Source organism: Triturus cristatus, chromosome 4_1 (assembly GCF_964204655.1).
Source record: "Triturus cristatus chromosome 4_1, aTriCri1.1, whole genome shotgun sequence".
Classification (NCBI taxonomy): Eukaryota; Metazoa; Chordata; class Amphibia; order Caudata; family Salamandridae; genus Triturus; species Triturus cristatus.
The window spans coordinates 598,660,743-598,684,030 of record NC_140585.1 but is presented as its reverse complement, the minus strand read 5'-3'; the positions used below and the strand labels follow the sequence as shown (position 1 = coordinate 598,684,030).

Sequence of the window (23,288 nt, the reverse complement as noted above, 5' to 3'; positions counted from 1 at the left end):
ACGACAGCCTTGCCTCAACTTTCTGAGTCTCTCCTTAAACCAGGGAGCAGAGGGTTTTTTCCTTGCTGAGTAGTGCTTACTAAGAGGTGCGAGGGTGTCCATTGCTGCTGATAATTGATGTGATAACTCCGCAGCTGCCAAATTCGCATCGTGAAGCTTAGTGAGCTCAAGTTTATTAAGGAGATCAGAAAGTGACTCCTTACTAATGAGGCAAAAGTTCCTCCTTTCTTCCGAAGTCCTGCTGCCAGGAAGAGCCATCGTTGATGCCATGTAGTGTAAATCAAAAGGGATGGCAAAATGGTCAGACCAAGCTAGGGGGATAGGATCCCCCACCCTGACCCGAGTGTCATTGGAGAAGACACCGTCAAGTATATGCCCGGCTTTCTGACCAGCTGTGAGAAACCACAGCAACTCAAGGTTTCCAAAAGACTTTGGGTATCGTTACATAGAATATTATCTAAGTGAAAATTTAAATCCCCCAAGAAAGTGAGGTTTTCATCTTTCACAGTAGGGTTCTAGCAACCTACTAAAATCCTGATTAAAGGATACCCTAGAGCCTGGTTGCCTGCAACATAAGATGCCAGAGAAGCTTTCAGTGGGTTGTAGGTCAATTGAGAAATAAAAAGCCTGGTAGAGATCAGGAGGAGTGGACAGAGCCTGAGTGCGGCAGATCAAGGTTTCTCTATAAAGAATGCCCACACCCCCACACCACCGACCTAACCTGTTCACTCTAGCAAGGGTGTACCCAGTGGGGATAGCATCTACAAGGTCAGGACCAGAGGCGTACGTAGCCCAGGTTTCGGTTATAAAAACCAAATAAGATAGAGACTTCCCCATTGGAGTCTCTACTCTCAAGTCTGCACAAAAAGGCGAGACTAGGAGTAAGATGGGATATGCTGAATGCTGAAAGGTGAGAGCGAGAGTGACTGTATTACGCTAGGGGAGCGCCTGGTAAAGGGCCCCTTCATGCTATTGTATAACCTGACTTTAAGGAGCGCCTGGCAAAGGGTTCCTAACTACGTTGGTATACAATTTACCTACTGTTTTAAATGGCATATTCTTTTTAAAAGTGCACCGATCTACTCTGTATTTTTAAAAAAACATATATTTGCGCCGCATACTCACCGCCTTAGACGCACACAATCCCCGGTCCACCACCGATTCTTTGGATTGTGTGGAGGGATTCCCGTGCAACAGGAAGGGGCCGGCACTTCCGGTCCAATCCTCCAATCAGCTGCTGGCAAAGATAGTGAAAGCCAGATGCCCAGCGCAACGCGCAGCTGACATGCTGAATGCTGAAAGGTGAGAGCGAGAGTGACTGTATTACGCTAGGGGAGCGCCTGGTAAAGGGCCCCTTCATGCTATTGTATAACCTGACTTTAAGGAGCGCCTGGCAAAGGGTTCCTAACTACGTTGGTATACAATTTACCTACTGTTTTAAATGGCATATTCTTTTTAAAAGTGCACCGATCTACTCTGTATTTTTAAAAAAACATATATTTGCGCCGCATACTCACCGCCTTAGACGCACACAATCCCCGGTCCACCACCGATTCTTCGGATTGTGTGGAGGGATTCCCGTGCAACAGGAAGGGGCCGGCACTTCCGGTCCAATCCTCCAATCAGCTGCTGGCAAAGATAGTGAAAGCCAGATGCCCAGCGCAACGCGCAGCTGACATGCTGAATGCTGAAAGGTGAGAGCGAGAGTGACTGTATTACGCTAGGGGAGCGCCTGGTAAAGGGCCCCTTCGTGCTATTGTATAACCTGACTTTAAGGAGCGCCTGGCAAAGGGTTCCTAACTACGTTGGTATACAATTTACCTACTGTTTTAAATGGCATATTCTTTTTAAAAGTGCACCGATCTACTCTGTATTTTTAAAAAAACATATATTTGCGCCGCATACTCACCGCCTTAGACGCACACAATCCCCGGTCCACCACCGATTCTTCGGATTGTGTGGAGGGATTCCCGTGCAACAGGAAGGGGCCGGCACTTCCGGTCCAATCCTCCAATCAGCTGCTGGCAAAGATAGTGAAAGCCAGATGCCCAGCGCAACGCGCAGATGACATGCTGAATGCTGAAAGGTGAGAGCGAGAGTGACTGTATTACGCGAGGGGAGCGCCTGGTAAAGGGTCCCTTCGTGCTATTGTATAACCTGACTTTAAGGAGCACCTGGCAAAGGGTTCCTAACTACGTTGGTATACAATTTACCTACTGTTTTAAATGGCATATTCTTTTTAAAAGTGCACCGATCTGCTCTGTATTTAAAAAAAAACATATATTTGCGCCGCATACTCACCGCCTTAGACGCACACAATCCCCGGTCCACCACCGATTCTTCGGATTGTGTGGAGGGATTCCCGTGCAACAGGAAGGGGCCGGCACTTCCGGTCCAATCCTCCAATCAACTGCTGGCAAAGATAGTGAAAATCAGATGCCAAGCGCAACGCGCAGCGGACGCGCCAAAGGCGCGCCAAAGGCAAGCCCGTCTGCGCCCGTCTGCGCCCGTCCGCGACCGGCCGGGACCAGGGGCCACATCCCTACCCAAATGAGTAGCGACATCCCAGGAAAAACGAGCTGCCGTACTCACTACTCTAGTGATGAGCTTAGGAGTCTCAATAGTATAAAGGCAGGCAAACCAGCACTATGTGCACGAATGGGACCATTAAACACCATGGGCCCTTTCTGCTGCAATAACTGCAGATGGGAGAGTGTCAGCTGGCAGGATCCCACTCCAATAAGTACCCCAAATATTGCCCTCAAGTGCATCTATCTCAACGCCAGATCCCTACCCAAACATGCTACGGAGATATGGGACATTTTGACTGATCTCAAACCCGATTTAGCCTTTATAACAGAGACCTGGCTTGACTATCATAGCACCCCCGATATTGCAATAGCCCTTCCAACTGACTATAAAATACTTCATTTAAATCGAGTGAAGAAAAGAGGCGGAGGGGTAGCTCTGCTATTTAAGGACTCCCTCTCTTGCAGACAAGAGGTGATCACACAGGCCAACAGCCACGAAGCTATGGCCTTCTCAGTGTCTATAAATACTAATATTCTATTAGGAGGAGTGATAATTTATAACCCCCCAGGCAGTACGATGGATTTTAGTGTCCAGCTTCTTGCACAAATCATGCCAGTCTGTCTCAAAAATAAAAATATCCTGCTGATAGGGGATTTCAACATACACCACGACAATGGCAACAATGCCCTTACTAAACAGCTATTAGAGGATATGGAAATCCTACAACTGACTCAGAGAATTGATCAGCCTACACACATAGCAGGACACACATTAGATTTGATGTTCTCTAATATAGGAACCATTGACATCAATGAGATAAAACCAATGACATGGACAGACCACTTTTTGATTGTATTTTCCATCAACCAATTTTTAAAACACCTTAAATCACCGGCCTTGGCATCAGTAACAACAAGGAGCTGGAAAAGATTTTCGGTAGAAAAATTCCAGCAACATTTTACACACTTAAATACAAGAACTACTAACACGAACGATGAAATAGAACTACTCCAGAATAACATCAGGAGTGCACTGGAACACTGTTCAGTTTCACACTCTAAACACAAAAATAGATCCACTATATCAGAGAAATGGTACGGATCAGAACTAAAGTTAATGAAAAGGAAATGCACATTATATGAACATAAATGGAGACTCAACAAAACCCAAGAAACTAGAGCCACATACAAAAAAGAACTTACACTTTACAATAAAGCCACCAGGAAGGCGAAGAAAGAATATTTCTCACGTAGAATAACAGAAAATAAAAACTCTTCAAAAGAACTATTTAAAATAGTTAAAGAACTATGTGGCCCTACGAGTCTTTCAATTGACCTCACTCCTTCGCAAGAAAACTGCAACAAAATAAATGAATATTTCTGTGAGAAAATAGACACAATATATGCCTCTTTTTCCAATATCGAACAGAAACATACAGAACCTCATGTACCATCCACAATTCGGGCTAACAGTCCTAGGTTCGGCCCCTTCTCAGAGGAGGAGGTGAGTAAAGTTATGTTAGAGGTAAAATCAGGCTCCTCATCAGATCCATGTCCACACCACATTTTTTCGCAATTAACTCCGATAATATGTCCGGCCGTAACAAAAGCATTTAACCTTTCTCTAAACTCCGCTGAATTTCCAAAAATCTGGAAAAACGCCATAGTCACCCCTCCAATAAAAAAAGCGGGTTCTGATGTTAACAACCCGGCAAACTATCGGCCTATATCACAGTTACCCTACTTATCTAAGGTATTAGAAAAACTAGTCAACAGGCAGTTGTCCAACTTCTTGGAAGCCAATGATCTACTGGATATATCTCAAACAGGGTTCCGGACCAACAACAGTACGGAGACAACACTCTTAGCAGTGATGAATAACAATCAGAACCCAGGTGGATCAGGGGAAAACAGTCGCCCTGATATTATTGGACCTCTCGGCGGCATTTGATACCGTACCACACAATCGGTTACTGGAAATTCTTGCAGCAAAAGGAATCCGGGAAAATGCCCTAGGGTGGCTACAGTCTTTCATGCAAGATAGGACACAATCAGTACGGATGGGTGACTTCTCATCCCCTCCCCGGAACATCAAGTATGGGGTCCCACAGGGGGCATCATTAAGCCCAACTCTGTTCAATGTGTTTGTCTCTTCATTGGCCAAAATAGGACGAAAATGGGGTGTCGATATATGTTCCCATGCAGACGACACCCAATTGATGATCACACTGGACGAGGAGGATAGCCCAAAAGATAGATTACTAAACTGCCTTAAGGAACTAGCCAATTGGATGTATAGTCACTGTCTTAAGCTAAATGCAGACAAATCCGAAATACTGTTGTTTGGCAGACATACAAAACTATGGGACAGCAGCTGGTGGCCCACAACATTAGGCACCCCCCCAAGCCCGACACTGACGGCTAAGAATCTAGGGGTGACACTAGACAACACTTTAAGTATGAAAACCCACGTATCAATAATCTGTGGTAAAGGCTTTGCACTTCTGAAAATGCTCAGAAGAGTCTTTCCATGGATTCCTACTGACTGTAAAAAGATGTTGGTCCAGTCTCTGCTAATGAGTAGGCTGGACTATGGAAACTCCTTGTTTGTAGGAATGGCTGACTATCTCTTTTCCAAACTACAGGTCGTACAAAACGCTGCAGCCAAGGCAATCTGCAACAAAAGAAAATACGACCCAGCCAAGAGCTGTATGAGAGAACTGCACTGGCTGCCAATGAGACAAAGAGCTATCTTTAAGCTACTGTGCATAACGCATAGAACACTGCACAATATAGGCCCTTGTATTCTAAAAAACAAAATCAAATTTATGTCCCATCTAGGAATCTACGCTCCCAAACCACAGCTAGAGCAAGAATCACACGTGTGAAAACTGCAAGGATGGGAGGGTGAGCCTTCTCCCATCTGGCGGCAACCAGTTGGAACGAGCTGCCTGTGAATCTTAGATTGGTAGACAGCTACCTGTCCTTCAGGAAGCAACTGAAAACATTTCTCTTCCCCAAGCTTGACTAAAATAATGATCTTGTTACTTACCTTTCATTTCATCACTGCTCCTATAGCGCCGTGATATCCTACCCAGGATGATTGTTTGCGCTTTATAAGTACTTTTAACATTAACATTAACATTAACATAGGTACAAATGCGAAACAACATGCAATACATGTATAGAAAAGCATATGAAATAGTGATATAGTACAATCATGAGGACTTGTTAAATCAATACAGGGAAGCAGAACCAGCAACATCGGCAAAGTACAACCAGAGATAGTAAAACATACTGACCAAACATATAGGAATATTGGAATGCTAGATATTGGCAGAGCACAAATTGAAGCATTGGCACAGTGGAGGTGGAGAGATTGGTAACAGACAAGCGTAGTGAACCCTCCCTCCTTTAGCAATTTGCAGTGGGATGAATGACTGGGTGGATGAATTAGTATGTGGGTGAAAGGATGAATGAATTATAGCTAGATGAACAGGTGAAATCTAGTGATGTAACGAAGCTTGAAGAGGCGCCCCTAAAAAGTACATAGAGGGGGGCCCCTTGCTCTGGACCCAGTCTGGAGCTGTCAGCTGTTGCCAGTGCACAGCGCTGGAGGGGCCCCCTGGAGCTCGGGAGCCCAACGCACCACAGGGCCTGTTGGAGCTATTGCTACGCCACTAGTAAAAGGATGGCAAAGTAAAGGGATGTATGGATGGATGAGTGAGTGAATGGATAGGTAAATGGACAGGTGAAAACATGGCAGAGTAAAAGGGTAGATGTACAGGTGGAGGGACAGGTACAACAATGGCAGAGTAAAGGGACGAATGGATAGTGGATGGACAGGTGAAAGAATGGCAGAGTAAATGGATAGATGGCTGATGGGAGTGAAGGCATAGCTGGATAGACAAGTGACTGGATGGAAGAGTAAAGGAATTGATGAGTGGATGAAAAGATGAGTGAATGGATGACAGAGTGGATTGATGGGTGGCAGAGTGGATGGATAGGTGATAGATGGATGGAAGAGTGGATGAGTGAATAGATGGGTGGATGGTAGAGTGGATGGGTGGACAGATGGCAGAATGGATGGATGGATGGATGTTGAATGGATGGATGGGTGGATTGATGGATGGACAGATGATGGATGGATGGGTGGATGGTAGAGTAAATTGATGGATGGCAGAGTTGATGGATTAATAGATGAATGTCAGAGGTGATGGATGGATAGCAGAGTGCACAGATGGCAGAGTGGATGGATGGGTGGATGAATGGCAGAATAGATTGATGGATGGCTTAGTGTAGAAATGGATGAATGAACGAGTATCTAGATGGATGGATTGCAGAGTGGATGGTTGGATCACAGAGTGGAGGGATGGATAATTCACAGAGTGGATGCACGGATCGCAAAGTGGATGATGGCAGAGACGATGGATTGATGGACGACAGAGTGGATGGATGAATATCAGACTGTATGGGTGACAGCGCATGGACTGAATGGGGAATGAATGATGAAAGATTAAATGATGGATGAAAGAATGATGAATGACAGAATGAAAAGGTGAAAGGTGAAATAGTGGATATCAGCAGATGAATGGAAAGGTGAAAGAATTAATGGATAGATGCATAGATGGAAGAGACAAGGAAACTGATCTAGGGAGAGTTTGGCTCACTTGAATGGTGGCATTAGTACTTTACTTCAAAGTGGGGGCTCTTTTAATTTTCCGGATACACCCTTGACACAACCAGACATGATGGAACAGTACTAGCAGATATATAAGTACTGTACAACTATAGAAAATGTTTAAGAAAGTGGCCAAGAAAAATGTGTGAATGTAAAGTAGATTTGTAAGGGTTGGATATGCGATTTTAATCCAATCTGAATTGGAAACCAGCATTAAAAAAATATAAATATTTTAAGAACATGTTTTATTGAGTTTTGCCAATATTGTGCCCCATGGGTCATGGTGTACCAGTACAAGTGTAATTGCCGGAATTGGCTTGATTTTTCAACATATTATTTTGTGGACTAAACAATAAAACAAACAGCAAAAAGACCAAAAGAAACTTGTCCATGTCCCTTCGCCACATTCCCAAGCAATAATACCTCTCATTGGTGTTACACACGTTCTGCGTTTTGGCCATTTGATCGCACCTCTGAGTCTAGTGTTGTATTCAATGATGGCGATGGGGCTAGAATAATGCCTTGGTAGTCAGCCCAATACTTCCATATGCTTCTGTGTTTTTGGGGGCAGCCCCTAGCCTGAAACACTGGCTTCTCTAGCCTCATAGAAAGGTTTTCCAAACACCCAGAAGGGGTGTGGATTCTACTTTCCAGGTTCGGGCAATGTCCCGTTTAGCAAGAGTAAGCCCTAGGAATAGCAGATGTTCCCGCCTATGTCTTCTGAGTTGTGCAGTAATGTGAGCCGTGGTGTTCTAGGGAGGTTCCAGCCCAGCACCTCGGCCAAGCATGTGAATACTCCTTTCCAAAATCAATCTAGAGTGGAGCAAGTCCACATTGTGTGTAGGAAGGTGGCTTGTGCACCACCGCATCTTAGACATTCTGGGAAAGCATTCAGTCCTTCCTTCCGGAGCCTGAGGCATGTGTAGTATGTTCAGTGTAAGTATTTGAGCTGAATCAGGTGCAAACGTGATGAGATTGCGGCTCCTCGGGGGGACTCTAGGGCCTCCCTCCAATCATCATTATCGATGGGACCTATGACTGACTGCCAGGTCTCTCTGAGTGTCTCCAGTGTTAGGGCGCTGTGGTGTAGTGTCTGATATATTTTGGAAATTTTATGCTCCTCTAGATCTCCCATAAGGAGTTTCCCTTCTAGTGGGCTGAATTCGGGGAGGGCCATTAGGTGTTTAAGGTATGGCGTTAGTGCGTGAAGGAACTGCAAGTATTTGTCAAATGAAACCGGCATATTTTTAGGATATAAATTATTATTAGTACAAAACTGTATTGAGATTTATTATCTCAGGTTCAAAAGCCATTGAACCACTTCAGATAACAACATATGTTGACATTGTTGCAACTACCTGCAATAATCAAGCAATTTGCATTTGTGATTATTATAAATAGTACCTTATTAACAGATGTTCTCTGGTCATCCAATTTTAGCATCTTCTTTTAACCATAACTAGAGAGGATATTAAAGATAGAATGGAAACATGTCATTTCCAGGCCATCTTTCAGTGATTTAAAGATTCTTCTGTGAAATGTATTCATTCAGAACCATTATGAGCTCTATGATATTGTGGGACTTTTGAGTTAATTCTACTTCTACAGATCTCTCTAGTCAGGCTGACACTAAACACAGTAGGGTTAGAGGACCTGACCAGAACTGGTTTAGGTGGTGGACAAATGCTTGCCCTTCACTCACAGGCTGGCACAGGGATTACAAGTGAATCCTAAAGCCCTCTCCTCAGGACACTCCTAGACCTGTGAAGATCAGAAGTCAGACTGCCCTGCTGTCTGAAATCTGAAGGAAGGCTGGAGCTGCTTGCCCTGCACCCAGTTCCCCAGAACTAACTCCAAGGATCAGTTGGCTGACCTCCTGTTTGAGCTACATGGATACAACAAGCTTCCAGAGGCCTCTCTCCCTGCAGCTGCCAAACTGACCATTTACAACTGGCCCTGCCCTGGACCCTGCTGAAGGCGCCGGGATCCCTGTAATTCAGACACCCCACAATTCAGAATGCCAACTTTATTGAATCAAAGACTATGCTAAATCTCTTGGCAATGTGTCACCATGTTAAGGCACTTTCCAATGCATCAGAAATCAGAAATGCAATCCATTTAGTAAATTGACCCACTCAATAGTAGAGTTCTAGATCAATAGAAAGATAAAGAGTATCATTACATATTTCAAAGTAAAACAGTGTAAAGCCAATGCCCTAAAGGCTCACAGTAAATAGTATAATACAGAGAACTGTAAAATCAGAAGGTGGGAAGCAAAATCTGCAGAGTAACAGATAGCATTCATCATAGAACATTAAAGTCTTCTGGTCCACCCCTAAAATCAAGTCTTTTATACATTAATTCTGCAATTTAGCAGAACTGTAGAATCACTGTGGTGTGAGCAAAAGTATCATTTCATCAGCCAAATCAGAGCCCATGAAAATAAATGTCATAGTGCCTTAACAACTGAATACTATTCCACTACATGAATAATTATTCAGCCTCTTCAATGGCAATGTTGTGAGGAGATGCTAGAACAAATTACATACATGAATAACCAAGTCTTATATAAATGAATAGGCCACAGTGACTATAGTTACAGTTTGTGACTGAGCCTTTGAAAGTTCATTGAGAGCCGCATAAACAATGACAGTGGAAATAAACAAATTTGTCTGAGCTTGACATTGTGCCACAGACCTTGCGAGGAGAGACGTGGGCAGAAGGGGAAGAGATGAGTGACAGGGATGACTTCCAAGTCAGGACAAGTTTATTTGCATAATTAATTAGAACCATTGAATACCATCTCTGTAAAAAATGTAAAACCAAATCTGATTCAATCATTTGAGATACAATAATACAATGCTAAAAAAAAACTTATTTTAACCTCTGCTAAGGATTTCTGCTATTGCACAGTGAACCTTTGTTATTGTGCAATTCGACCTGTAATCAATGAATAATATAAAAATAAAGTGCAAGTAGCCAGACCAGGGACGTGGATGGGAAAATATTGTGCCTGTCCTTGCTCAATTCATAGATAAAGTCCAGGTGCCTTGTGCAAATCAATGTTCTAGAAAGTTGTCAGTTCTTAATTCTCTATTTTCCTCCTGCCCACAAATTGTTAAATCAAACTTGTACCTGTCGCTGGTCAAAATGCAGATGCATTGTGCCTAACCTTAATCTTTTGAGTAGGCCATCTTTGTTGCTTCATTTCCCCCCCTAGCAGCTAATTATAAAGTGCAAATTTTTTATGAAGTTACTTATCCTTCAAAATTAGCCAGGCCATGGTTTGTTCCCAGGGAAGATGATAATAATTTGTGCAAAACCATGTTCTTAAAGATAGCCAAGCTTTTTTGCCTAGTTGGCTTTCTTAAAGCAGAAATAAGGTGCCAGTTCCTTGTGTTGTTGGTAGCTCCTGTGACTTGCCTGCCCATGGAAGTATATGCTGATAAGATGCTTCTATATTAAGCAGTCCTCGCTTGTTCGCTTGTCCACTTCATTTAGGATCAGTTTTAGAAATGTTACCCCCATGCAAGTTACCACTTAACCAAGTAATTACTGCTTGCCTACAAGAGAGGATTTGCAAGTTGACCAGTGTAAGTTCAACAGTTTTTTCCTTTGAGACAGGGGCACCAGACAGAGGCAGAAAATGTGTGTTTATGTCTTTGCTTGGATCCATGAAGCTAGCATTTTAGATTTTGACGCTGATTTTTCCAATCTGGAATTAAATCTTTGGAGTTTTACTGATCCCGAAGCGAAATAAAATGAATTGATGCTTTAAGACCTGAAAGAAGTGTGCTGCGAGATATTCCTGGGGTCTTTAGTTGGTATATGAGTTAATCACAGCCCAGTCATGCCGTCTGATTGCGAGGGCATTTTTGTCTATTAAATGGGAGAGGATCCCAATTGAGGTGTTGGTTACTTGGTTAAATGCTATTTTTCCCATACTGCTAGCCCAGGCATCTTACATACCTAATTCAATAATAGCCTGGCTAGAGTGTTTTCCCCAAGAACCTTTCACATTGCTGTGTTGTTTCTCCTCAATTTCCCACAACATAAATTATTGATTGATCCCCTCTCTGAGGCGTGCAGTCTCCAGCATAGTTTGATAAAGGCACTCTTGCTTTGAAAGGTTTTAGTTTTTTAAGCCAAACTGTAATCGTAACTGGGCTAGTGATGCTGATTTTGGCATATTAAACACAGTTTTGTATACTTTAGTTTGGATCTTATTAAAAGTGACTATTTCACGACCCCACATAATTCCTGTGCTATTGGTCACCATTGGCATTAGTTGTGCGGATACTGCAGTAAGAAGAGGGCTTAATGATGGACAGTTCAATTTCTTCTTTAATAGTTTGAACCCATAGATTAACAATGGTGCTTTAGCCCGAAAAGCGCTTAGATGATGTTTAAAAGTCATTCAATGTTCCAAATTGACTCCTAGCTATTTATATGTAGTAGCTACCTCGACTTGCTTTCCATCTAAAAACCAGGTGAATACATTACATTTAGAATCCACCAACCGCACCACTTTAGTTTTGTTCGGGTTTAGCTCTAGCCCTTGCTCGTCCATGCATTTGTTTAGGGCGATCATGCTGCATTAAACGTCTATTAGTGTTTGACTCAGTAGTACGATATAATCTGCATACTCCAGGCAACCTAGTGTTTCTGAAGCCAGGATTGGTGGGTGTCTATCGTCTTGTGGGAGGGCTCCTACCAGATCTGCAAGATATAAGTTGAACATATAAGTTGAGCAGACTTGGTGCCAAGACGCATCCTTGTTTGAGGCCATTCATCGTTGCTATTATGGACGTAACTCTACTGCTATTGCCTACTTTGGCTTGCCCCCAGGTTTCTGTATATAACACTACGATTGCCCTCAACAGACTTCCTGGAATGCCCCATTCATCCAATATTGACCAGAGGCATCCACGAGGAACCCAATCAAAATCAGACTTGAGGTCTGAAAAACATGCAAATAGCCGTGCTTTTCTATGTTTATCCTTCTCTACTAGGAGACTTAGAGCTGTTGACTTTCAATTTTGACAAGATGGCCACTTTACCTAACAAAGATCAGAAAAATGCACTTTAACAAATCATAGTGAATTTGTTTCAAAACCAACAGTACTATATCAGTGTATACATGTATAATCAAGTTTGAAAATACATTGATTGAGTTGATTTAGAAGTTGTAAAGCGCAGCAGTTTCCCAAAGGCATCAAGCGCTATAGACCACCGTCCGGAATAAGTCCACTAGATATCCAGATGCAGAAAATATCTACAAGGAGCTGAGGGATGGCCCTAATGTTTTGTGAAAGGGTGTTCCAGAGTTTGCTTGTGGCCGCAGAAAATGCTCTGTTGCCCCATTTCTTCCTTTTGGTTCTCGGCACTGTGAGCTGAAGTTGAAGCGATGAAAGAAGGTGTCTGCCTTGGGTGTACCAACAAAACATGGATTTTAATCTTGTTGGATATGGGAGATGAAGAGCCTTATTTTTCATGCACAGAGATTTAAAGCTGCTGCACTTGCTAATTGTGAGCCAATGAAGCGTCTCCAATCCCTTTGCGGACGACTGCCCCCGGGAATGTTCAGAACAAGTCTGGCCAGTGCATTCTGTACCACCTAGATCTGTGCTGCGTGTTCTTATTCAAGTCCAGGTACAGTGGGTTGCAATAATCCAGTCTGGACATTAGCAAGGTGAGCGCGACCTGCTTACGAGCAGACAGCTGAATGAGTTGGAAAATCTTTTTAAGCATCCTTATAATTCAGGTGCATGTTGCTATTGTGCGACTCACAAGGGCATTAAAGTTAAGTTCAGTGTCCAATAGCACTCCAAGGTTCTTAGCCTTTTCCCCCGGAGTAGGACAGGTTCCTAAAGAGTCTGGCCAGCAGCTACTATTCTAGCTGGGTGCCCCTGGACCAAAAATCATAACTTCCGTCTTTTCTCTGTTGAGTTTTAAAAAGTTATATAACATCCATTCTGCCACTTTGGCCATGCAACGTGAGACGTTCTCTGCTATCGGGCATGGATTCTTGGGGATTGACACCATGATTTGAGTGTCAGCAACATACGACACTACCTCCATTCCGAATGACTGGATTATTGCTGCTAGGGGGGCCACATAAAGATTTAAAAACGTAGGGCTCAAAGATGAGCGCTGCGGCACTCCACAAGGAAGGGAAAAGGCCTCTGAGTAGAAGTGCTGTAACTTCACCTTTTGGGATCTTTACCTAAGGAAGGAGGACAAGAGGGCTAAGGCTTGATGAGAGATGACAAGACCTTGAAGTCTATCCAGCAGCAGCACAGGTGAGATGGTATCAAATGCTGTTGATAGATCCAAAAGTATCTGCGCCACCCCTTGTCCTTCATCCAATAGCCACCTTATACAATCAGTGGCTGAGATTAATGTGGTTTTGCATGTTATTAATAATGCACAAAACAAAAGGGTATGCAGTTCCTAGGTAAAACACCCAAAGGGCGAGTACAGAGAAATAAGAGGTGCGCTGATATACTAGGGAGCAGATTATACTCCAAGGAGAGTGAATCAGTGAAAGGGGGGATTCAAAAGATCTCTGCCAAAGAGCCCCATCATTGGGTGCCCGTCGGGTATTGTAGCGCCGACCCGACGAGGAGCAGTCCCGATGATGAAGCATGACACATAGCTGGCTGGGTGTGTGAGGGCCTTAGTTCCGAAAAGAGGAATCTCCCCCTTCTCGCTGATTCACTCTCTTTGGAGTACAATCTGCTCCCTAGTGAATCAGTGCACCCCTTATTTCTCTGCACTTGCCCTTTGGGTGTTTTACCTAGGAACTGCATACCCATTTGTTCTATGATAAACTTTGGGCAAGTATGCTGGACCTAAACAAAAGCCCTACCTGATCCCCCTTTGTTGATATATTAATAATGCACAAAACATGAACGCATACAAATCTTTAGCCTGTCTCCCCAGGTGCTGGACTTTACCAAAACTTCAAGAAGTGGGTCTTAGAAAGTTTTTTGTTAGCATTCTGTCTGGAAAACTGACTGAGACTGGAATTACTGATGAAGCTTCAGTCATTGATGATGAATTGTCTGACTCAGCTTGCTTGTTTGCCCTACTGAAGGAGATCTGGCTTCCAGAAAAGTTTCTGAATCTGAACGTAGATGACTTCATCAGGACCAACAATGAGCAGCATCCGGTCGACATCAAGGCCTTCTTGGAAATGGAATACGGACTATGACCACCTGGAGCTTTTTTGCCATCGTTGATGACTGCACCAGGACCCCGCTCATCAGCAACCCATCGTCGTCAAGCCTTTCTTCGGATTCAGCTTGCTTTACTGATGACTCATTGGTGACCACTTTTCATCCATTATAGTTGCTAAGTCAGAGGGTTAACTCTCCACCGGGATGAACCTGGTCCTTGCATCCGACCTGCGCTCCATCGAGGTTGGGCTTAACTTTTGACTTTGACCCAGTCTAGCATGACCACATAACCCCATTTGGGGCTTCAATCTGTTTGGTAACATTTTTGATACAAACTTAAAAAATTCATATCTCCGGTTCTATTTTTTGAAATTATTGTGTAATTTTATTTATTACATTACAAAGATTTTTCTTGTTTTGTGTGCATATTCATAGATACTTTATACATTGCCTCAAAGTTAAGCCTAACTGCCTTGTGCTAAGCTACCAGAGGGTTAAGCATAGATTTAGTTAGTAACTTTTCTGATTCACCCTGACAAGGGCTGTGATTATCCTGGTTAGGGTGGGTTCATAGCCCTCAACTAGAACTCCAATTTCTTACACGTGTGCAGTGACCATTAATGTTCTCATGTATAGCCACTTGCACTCATGCCATACCATCTTGGACACGAAATATGATCAGTTTGAACTACAATTACAAAATATGCAAACTCATAAAAAAGTATGCAAAGCCAAGACCGCTTATATAAAAGCCCACACAGGCCTAGCCAAAGAACAACCAAAAACCTTGCATTGTTTAAGAGGCAACTAATTGTCATCCTTCCCTCATTTTCATGACACTATTAGCAAATACAAGAACATTTTCCATTGCTAAAATAGCTGAGTAACACCATCATACCCTTGAATTCTATCAAAGAACCATCAATGACCTACATCTAGTAAAAACCCTTTCAGTTGTATGACTTTTAATGAGATTTCTCAGACTAAAGTGATCAACTTTATTGCTTACCTGACCCTTCAAATCATTTATCTGGCAAAGGATATGACAAACAATATTGCTCCTTATTGTGTGAATCTGATAAACCTCTCACTAGCTCAGGATGAGGTCTGTGATTGTCTCATGGCTGGAAAAACCTCATCTCTTGAAAAAATAATCACAACTCTCCTCCTTTTCTCTGGGCTACCTTTTAATGCCAATTCATTGGAGAGTTGCATTGATACACATCTAAAAGAGTTTACCAATTTGAAACAAGCTCCTGGTGACTTACTATCAGGATTAAGATGGGGCTTTATTACTGACACAGCCTTGCAGCAAGAAATATATTATACTTTGCCCGTTGGTCTGTCAGTTAAATCTTGTACATTTTTTGTTGGCCTTCAACCCAGTTAATCACAAATTCTCACTTGAGGATCACATGGGCATCAACAGAATGGTACTAAATTGGTTCCTCGTTTATGTACCCAATCACTCAAGTCAGATAAAAATAGATGATTCTCTCTCTAATACAGAGCCCTTTTTGCAATTAATTCCCCATGTTTGTCCCATTTCCTTTTTAAATCTATTGCTTGAACCTCTAGGGGCTGGCTATACTCCATAGCTCTAGCATATGACATCACCAATATGCTAAAGATACACAGTTATACCTGAAAGTATATATTTATCTTATGATAGCTTACACTTAGCAGGGACTATTGAGAACATCCATGCCTGTGTTACTTATATTTATCTTACTCCCCTCGGGTGAACAATAGTTAAAATACTGAGCTGCAACCCAGCCATCATGGTATGCAATAAATGTATGGCTACATTCTTGACTAAAGTATACAAAAAAAAGGATGGATGGAATGCATGAATTAATCTCAGCCACCAGTAAGTAGTCAGGGCTGATTTCGAGCCCGTCGTTATTTTGCACAGTGCGCCACCTCAGTTTGGACCCAGCCTATGGGAACAGTCCATTATCAAAATGGGGTTACCCAAAAAACAGTCGTGGACCTGGGTTCAATATGGTATGAAAACCAGTGGTCCTAAACCTAAATCACAGATGATTGAAACATAATCCTACAATCGTTATTTGTAAAAGCTTTTAGAGCCTCAACGCTTTTCGGCTCACTGTATTAATACATTCACTTTGCTACAGGTGCAACAACCAAGAAAAATATTTTTCAAAAGAGGTTTTTTAATTCCATCATATTTCGAAATAATAATATCCTGTTTACTGGACAGTTAAGGGTACAAGGAGCAGGTTACATTCTAGGAACGTGCAAAAACAGAGGGTGCTCTGGTGATGAAAGGGTGAATAGAAATTTCAAGAGTAGTGATAGAGGGACAATTGACAGTTTTTTCTAGACTGATCATACAATCTCAGTCTTATTGCAACCTGGCCACATATACTTTAAATTTCAATTAGATATCATTCATTTCATTGTACAGTACACAATTGAATTCTTGTGTGGCACGTTTTTGAAAAGGAACTCGTGGTCCAGGTAGGGTATAGGTGGGCGTCGTCGTTTTGACCCGACTTGGGGCTCAGGGGTGGGTGAGGACCTCAGTCTGCGGGTCTTCTTCAGGACCCATTCTGGGCATACCTGTCCCACTTACAGCCTCTCACTGAAGTATTAAAAAAGTGATGGATAGAATGCTTGAATTAACCTTAGCCACTGGTAATTATTCGGGGACGCATCCTAGTCCATGATTATTTTGCACAAAGTGCCACCTCTGTTTGGAACCAGCCATAAGGAAATCAGTCTTGAAACTGCTGGAATAGATAGCCCAAACTGCAAGGTCAGGACCTAACTGAACCCGGACACAAGCAACCCAAGACCGGTTTCACCCTTGCTAGGGTTTATCAGTCAGGTAAGAGCGTGGCATCGAAGTATCTAAAAAAATGATGATTTGAATGCTTGAATTAATCTCAACCACTGGTAATTACTCAGGTCCGCATCCCAGTCAATCTTTATTTTGCACACCATACCATGCTGTATTTTGGACCCAACCATATCCGAATCAATCTTGACCCTGCTCCAATATGAACAGTCCAGACCGAACTGCTTGACCAGGTTCTTCCTGAACCAGAACATAAATGAGCCAAGGCCCTTTTTTGCCCATTTTAGGGCTATCAGTGGGATATAGCTTGGTTCCAGTGGCACAAAGTGCAATGGACCCACATATGGGAATACCTCTCCCACTATGGGTGTCGCACTGAAGTATACAAATGTCTGGAATGCTGAAATTAATCTCAGCCACTGATAATTTTTCATGGCCACATCCCAGTCCATAATTATTTTGCATACCATGCCACCTCAGTTTATATACCTTGGTAGATTCTTGACTACACTCTCAACTGCCACACTCACCTAAATTACATTACCAGAAAAGTGCAACTCCAGTTAAGGCTCTTATGAGGGATAGAATCATACATCCAGGAACAAGATCTCGGAGCAGTTGATGTGCCCTTAATTTTATGCAGGTCAGGAAAGCCCAGTACTCACCAGCAAACTTCAAGCATTTTTAACTGTTGCTTTACGTCACTGTGTATGACTATTCACAGAGAGCAAATGTTTTGGCCACATCATCCCTGTTATCATAACACTTCAATGGCAACCAATACAGTCCACGAGCAACTATAACTCGGCCTGTGCACAAAATCTTACATATTGACTCTATAACAATCTGGCGCAGAAACTACAAATCTGATATTGAATCTGGTCTTCTTGGAACTTTGGAATTCTTCTTTTTTAGCATAATGCATTGGCTCAACCATTTTCTGTCTGGTTCTATTTTGTTCCGCAACATCCCCGCTACCCCGGTGAGTTTATCTCCTTATAGACTTCATTCGTAGGTTTCCATTTCATTATGCAACGTTCTCTGATGCTCGCTGGGATATATCTGCACTATGTAAAACCACAAATAATTAAAATACATTCGAAAACTAAGACCTTGCACACCTGTGCTAGAACATCATACCTCTCTCTACCCAAAGGCAAGCCCATGTACACCAGTACCAGTGAATGGCATGAAAACAGATGAGAATACTATGCATAATATTTCCAGTTTGCACATTAATAGCGCAGCTCGAGCTCTGACTCACACCAGATTGGACAAAAGAACCTCTGGCACTGGCTTGGACAAGTCCAACACTGCAGTACATTACTTATACAGACGTCAATATTAGCTTGTCTGTAAGCAAACCCAAATACGTTCATCTCCATATTTCATAGGCAAACTCAGACCTTCTCTCAGGACTTCATGCAAAACACCAATGCCTTTCACGTGAAACGTAGTGCAACCATGCACTGGTCCAACCACGCATACATGCTCCAGTTTCCATCAAATGATCAAGGCTCCCCCTCAAGTTAAGCTATGGGTGTCCCAAACCAGACAAGGTACTTGAGCATGCAAGCGCGGGCACAACATCAAATAAGACTTCCTGATAGACCAGCCCGGTTAGCAAGGCAATCTTTAGTGATACCCCCGGCTTGTACCTGATTGTGACAAGAAGCACCAGTGCCACAAAGGCCCACCAGTGGCAGCAGCGTGTTATACAAATGTCAATTCCATACAGTATAATGCCTGCAGACCTTTCTTCTCTGTCATTATGACTTTTGCCATCTATTCGTTAAGTTAGAGGAGCATGACAAAATACCCCCCACAGGCCAGTCCCTTTATTTACCCCACCTTATACAACAATTCCAAAAAGCCGTTTACGTTGCCCCTGTCTACCGAAATTAATAAAAACGTATTTGCTCTTGAGCTAATCTGTGGTCGCGCTCCCGCGTCTAGATGAGCCCATGAAAGGCTGAAACAGAGTTCAAAGAAAAAAAGCGTGTGATGCAACCTGAGATTAATGACAAAGGGTCTGTACATTGAAGGCATCTCACAGCAATGCCACAGTGCGTATTCACCTTTGAAGAGAGTCCCAAGGAAACGTCAACATTCTCGTGCTATAAACAGGTCACTACGTCAGAAATGTAATCTTATTAAAGTGTTAAATTAATTCTTTGAAACATAAACTTAAAACTAACAGAGCATTTAAATAAATGAGCGCCAAAGTGACTCTCCTCTCATATCGAAATACTCAATTCATTTAATTGGAACTCGCATTCAACCTACGAACAGATTCTTGATGACAGGTTTAGTAAACGTGATGTAAACTTCGTATGAACAAAATGTTCAGGATTAGAAATGTCCTATCTGTGAGTACAAGATGGCTTGAAGCTGAAGTTAAGGGAAAGCAACGTTTAACTGGAATTAATCCCAGCGCGGTTATTTGAGGTGAATTTGTACTAAGAACAAGTGAACCAGCATCAGACATATTTTGCTTTATTTATTATAAAAAAGAAATAATACTCTGCAGGGTTTTATTGTCCACATGAACCGTACCTCCTTATCCTCCCTACTTAAAGAAAGGGCAGGCACATGTCATAGGGTCCATCGTGAATTCATCCGCAAAGTATTTGAAAGTGTACACATTGCAATTACACTGACTGGAAATAAATAGCAAACAACAGTTAAACAAAAACAGCACCTTACAAAGGAAGCAGCCCCACTTTAGGCCAAGTGCGAGAAGAAAATCTGACGACGATTTGGGACTGCATCCATACAGATGACCATCTCGGCCTGATGTCAGCTCCTGTCCTACACTCTTTTCTGCTACAAAGATTCCCTTACTTGGATTGTGGCATTCCTCTAGGACAGCATGCATGTAGTGTGTGCGCCCCCTTTAACACCCTCAGTACAGAAGGTTACCAGAGGAGTGTCCTGGAGATGAGCCCTGTCTGTCATTCCTTCTGTGTGACATTAACATTTAGCCACTATTAAGGATGACCCATAGCTTTGGGATCGTGGCATAGAAGGAAGATGATTAAACACAACCAATGAGAAGATCCACACGGTGGGTTTTACTGACACTATAAGCCCTCATTTTACTTGTCTCTTGTCGCAGCGCACAGAAAAATATATGAACGCAAACTGTACAAAAGCGAATCCCTAAAAAACTGAGGAAGCTGCTTGTGGAACGTCTCCGGGTAAATGGCTGGCGGGCATTGTGATCAGCGACAATGGGCATCTCGTACATGTCAGGTCCAGCTGTCAGAAACCTCTGCATAACAGTGGATTGAGAGCTGTTGCGGGTTCTGGCTCCAGCTAGTTACACTAAATTAGATCCTTCCATACCTCTGTTAACATTCATGTGGTATTACGGTGGCAGTGTTGGTCACTTCATGCCAAGGTTACTCTGAAGGTTTACATCTAAGATTACCTAGTGATTTCATGAAGCTACCGAGAGGGCAGTAGGAGCAACCGGAATCCTTGAAAGGCATAGATGCTAAGCTATGTGTCCTCTGCCTTGATAAGGTACACAAGCTACTGCTGGTCAGGACACAAATTAGATATACATCCTTCAACACAATTCCCAAGAATGGGGACTAAGCAGTATTATAGATTGTTCCACGACGCTACCCAGAAGCCTGCATGTATCGGACATGGAATTGTTGATGGGCCGCTAAAAAAGCAAGCGCCTGCCAACACCCTCAAATAAAATGATAATAAAACAGGTTTTAAACCTGTTTTATTTTAATCCCTCTGGACCTGCCCCAAGGATTCTGATGAGCCTTGGGGGCGGGTCCAGGGGGATGACACTGCTGGTAGGGGAGTGGTGGGCACAGTTACATGCGCATGGTGGTTTGGCCGGCCGTCTCAGGCCGGCCAAACTGCTATGCACACTGAAGCTCTCTCCAGACCCAGCTGCATTGCTGGTGCTAGAGAGAGCAGGAACAGGCTCCCAGTCGTCCTGGGAGAGCAAATTAACAGCGCTCAGGCCAAGCCTGACACTGCTGTCAAGCAGCTTCAGGATTGGCCACAGTGCAGTCTGGGAGCCTGTGCCCAGAAGAAGACTAGAAGAGCAGACGGTCACTGGCAGGATAAAAGTGAGGAGTTGGGCCCAACTTCACTTACACTTGAATAGGCTGTTTTTGGTCTCCACACAGCAGGCTGCGTACCCCCTGTAGTTAGTATGGAGCCAGGGCAGGGAAGGTAGGGCATCTGTGCACTTCAGAGGCATGCCCCTAGAAGCTGTGGTAGTAGAATAGATTGTGATTAGGATAAGAATGTCCTTTAGAATGTTTATTTATGTATTCTTTTATGGAACCCTCTGTTCCATGCATCCATGCGCTGCTTTTGTGTATCCTTGAATATCTGTATTTGTTCCATGTTCTGAAGATCAGCTCATCTTCAGTTACACTGCTGATCTTCAGAAGGTGGATGCTCCAATAAACTTCTCTGCAACTTCTTCAAGACTCTACTTGGATTATTTCATAACTACTTCATATTGGCGACGCTTTGGGATTTTTTTTTAAAACCTTGGAGCTTGAACCTTGCCTGCAGCATCCACACAGAGAGCATATACGATTTTAGAGGAATTTTGCTTCACCTATATATCCTTCTGCCTCCCAGCTGTTGTTGGCACAATGTGGATTATCGAGCAAAAAGGATTTCCTCTTCGTTGGGCAAGTGTTCGTTTGCTGTCTTTTACTCTTACTGCCCCTCAGTGTACTCTTCGTATATAGTATTTTTGAAATACTTGGATTTGGGGCGAGAGCTCAATAATGTTTACAGCTATTCTTGTGACATTTGCGAGTGTCTACGCGTGTGCATTCCGCCGCGCTGTGGTCTTTTGACACTCATTGTTCTGTTCGGAATTAAGGACAATATTTGGAGAGATTTACTTCTCCATTTTTTTGTGCGATTTTCGCAAAGAGACTGTCGTTTTCTTGTGAAGATATACGTGCGTGCAGCCAGCCGCGCTATTTTATTTTCACGTCTTGTCTTTGGTGAAGGTGCTTCCGCGTTCAAACAACCCCGCTATTTACCTTTGAAATTTTCAACGGAACTGACCGCTGATCTTCGAACTCTTACCTGTTCGAACTCCGCTGCATTCGTCCTTCCAACATCGCTTCGAGTGTTCAAGCAGAGTGCCGAACTTTGAAGAAGAGCGTCAGATCCTTTCATCCTTGCGTGTTTCGGTGACGCGCACACCTCATTACTTCCTTCAACATCATCACGCTTTTAGTCAGCGTGCTTACGCTAATGGTGGCCATTTTGTTTTTAATATTTTGGTTACCTTGGTAACTTACGACGATCTTCTGTTTGGGACGCTGACAAGCAATGTTATATATTTGGATGGCTCTTTTACTGCGTTTCGGTAGAATTTATTATTATTATTGAATATTTACGGTGATATTTTGAATATTATTGTTTTATTTGTTTAAGCTTACTTTACCATAAGCACTGTTTGTGGCAATCCTCCACCTCCTTTTTATTCAGGTCCCAATCAACCTAGCATGAAATGGGAAAAATGGCACAAGCAATTTGATAACTATTTATTAGCCATTAATGGTGAATGTTTTAGTGCTAAAAGAAAAAAAGCATTACTTTTAAATACTTTGGGGGGTCATGCTGAGGATGTGTTTGAACATTTACCACCATCTCCTACTCCAGCAGGAATGGAGAGTGGTGATTATGATTGTTTTTCTGAAGCAATAGAGAGGCTTAAAAAGAGGTTCACTGAACAACCTCACATTGTTATGGAGAGATACAACTTTTATACCAGACATCAATTACTTAATGAACCTGTTGATACGTATGTTGAATGTCTAAGAGTACTAGCAGCTGAATGTGATTTTGGAGATCAAGTAGATAAATATATTCGAGATCAATTGATTATTCGTTGCTCTAATAAGAAGATTCAAGAGCAACTTTTAAGGCAACGCAATCCTTCTTTACAAGAAACTATTCAGATTGCGAAAAGTGTTGAACGTTCTATTATTTCTTTTAACACTATAAATGTTGATAACATTTCTACAGGTGTTGCAGCTGTTAATTTAAAAGACTTGAATGCT

The 23,288-nt window shown here is 42.8% G+C and overlaps 1 protein-coding gene across 1 annotated transcript in view; it reads right to left on the bottom strand.

Moving 5' to 3' along the window:
- SLC6A15 (solute carrier family 6 member 15) overlaps positions 1-22,434 on the bottom strand; it is a 543,862-nt gene extending 521,428 nt beyond the window's left edge. Inside the window, exon 1 of the mRNA XM_085652964.1 lies at positions 22,306-22,434. The gene's annotated coding sequence lies outside the window, so the exon portion shown is untranslated. The remainder of the gene's footprint in view (positions 1-22,305) is intronic.
- Positions 22,435-23,288: the final 854 nt, after the last annotated feature.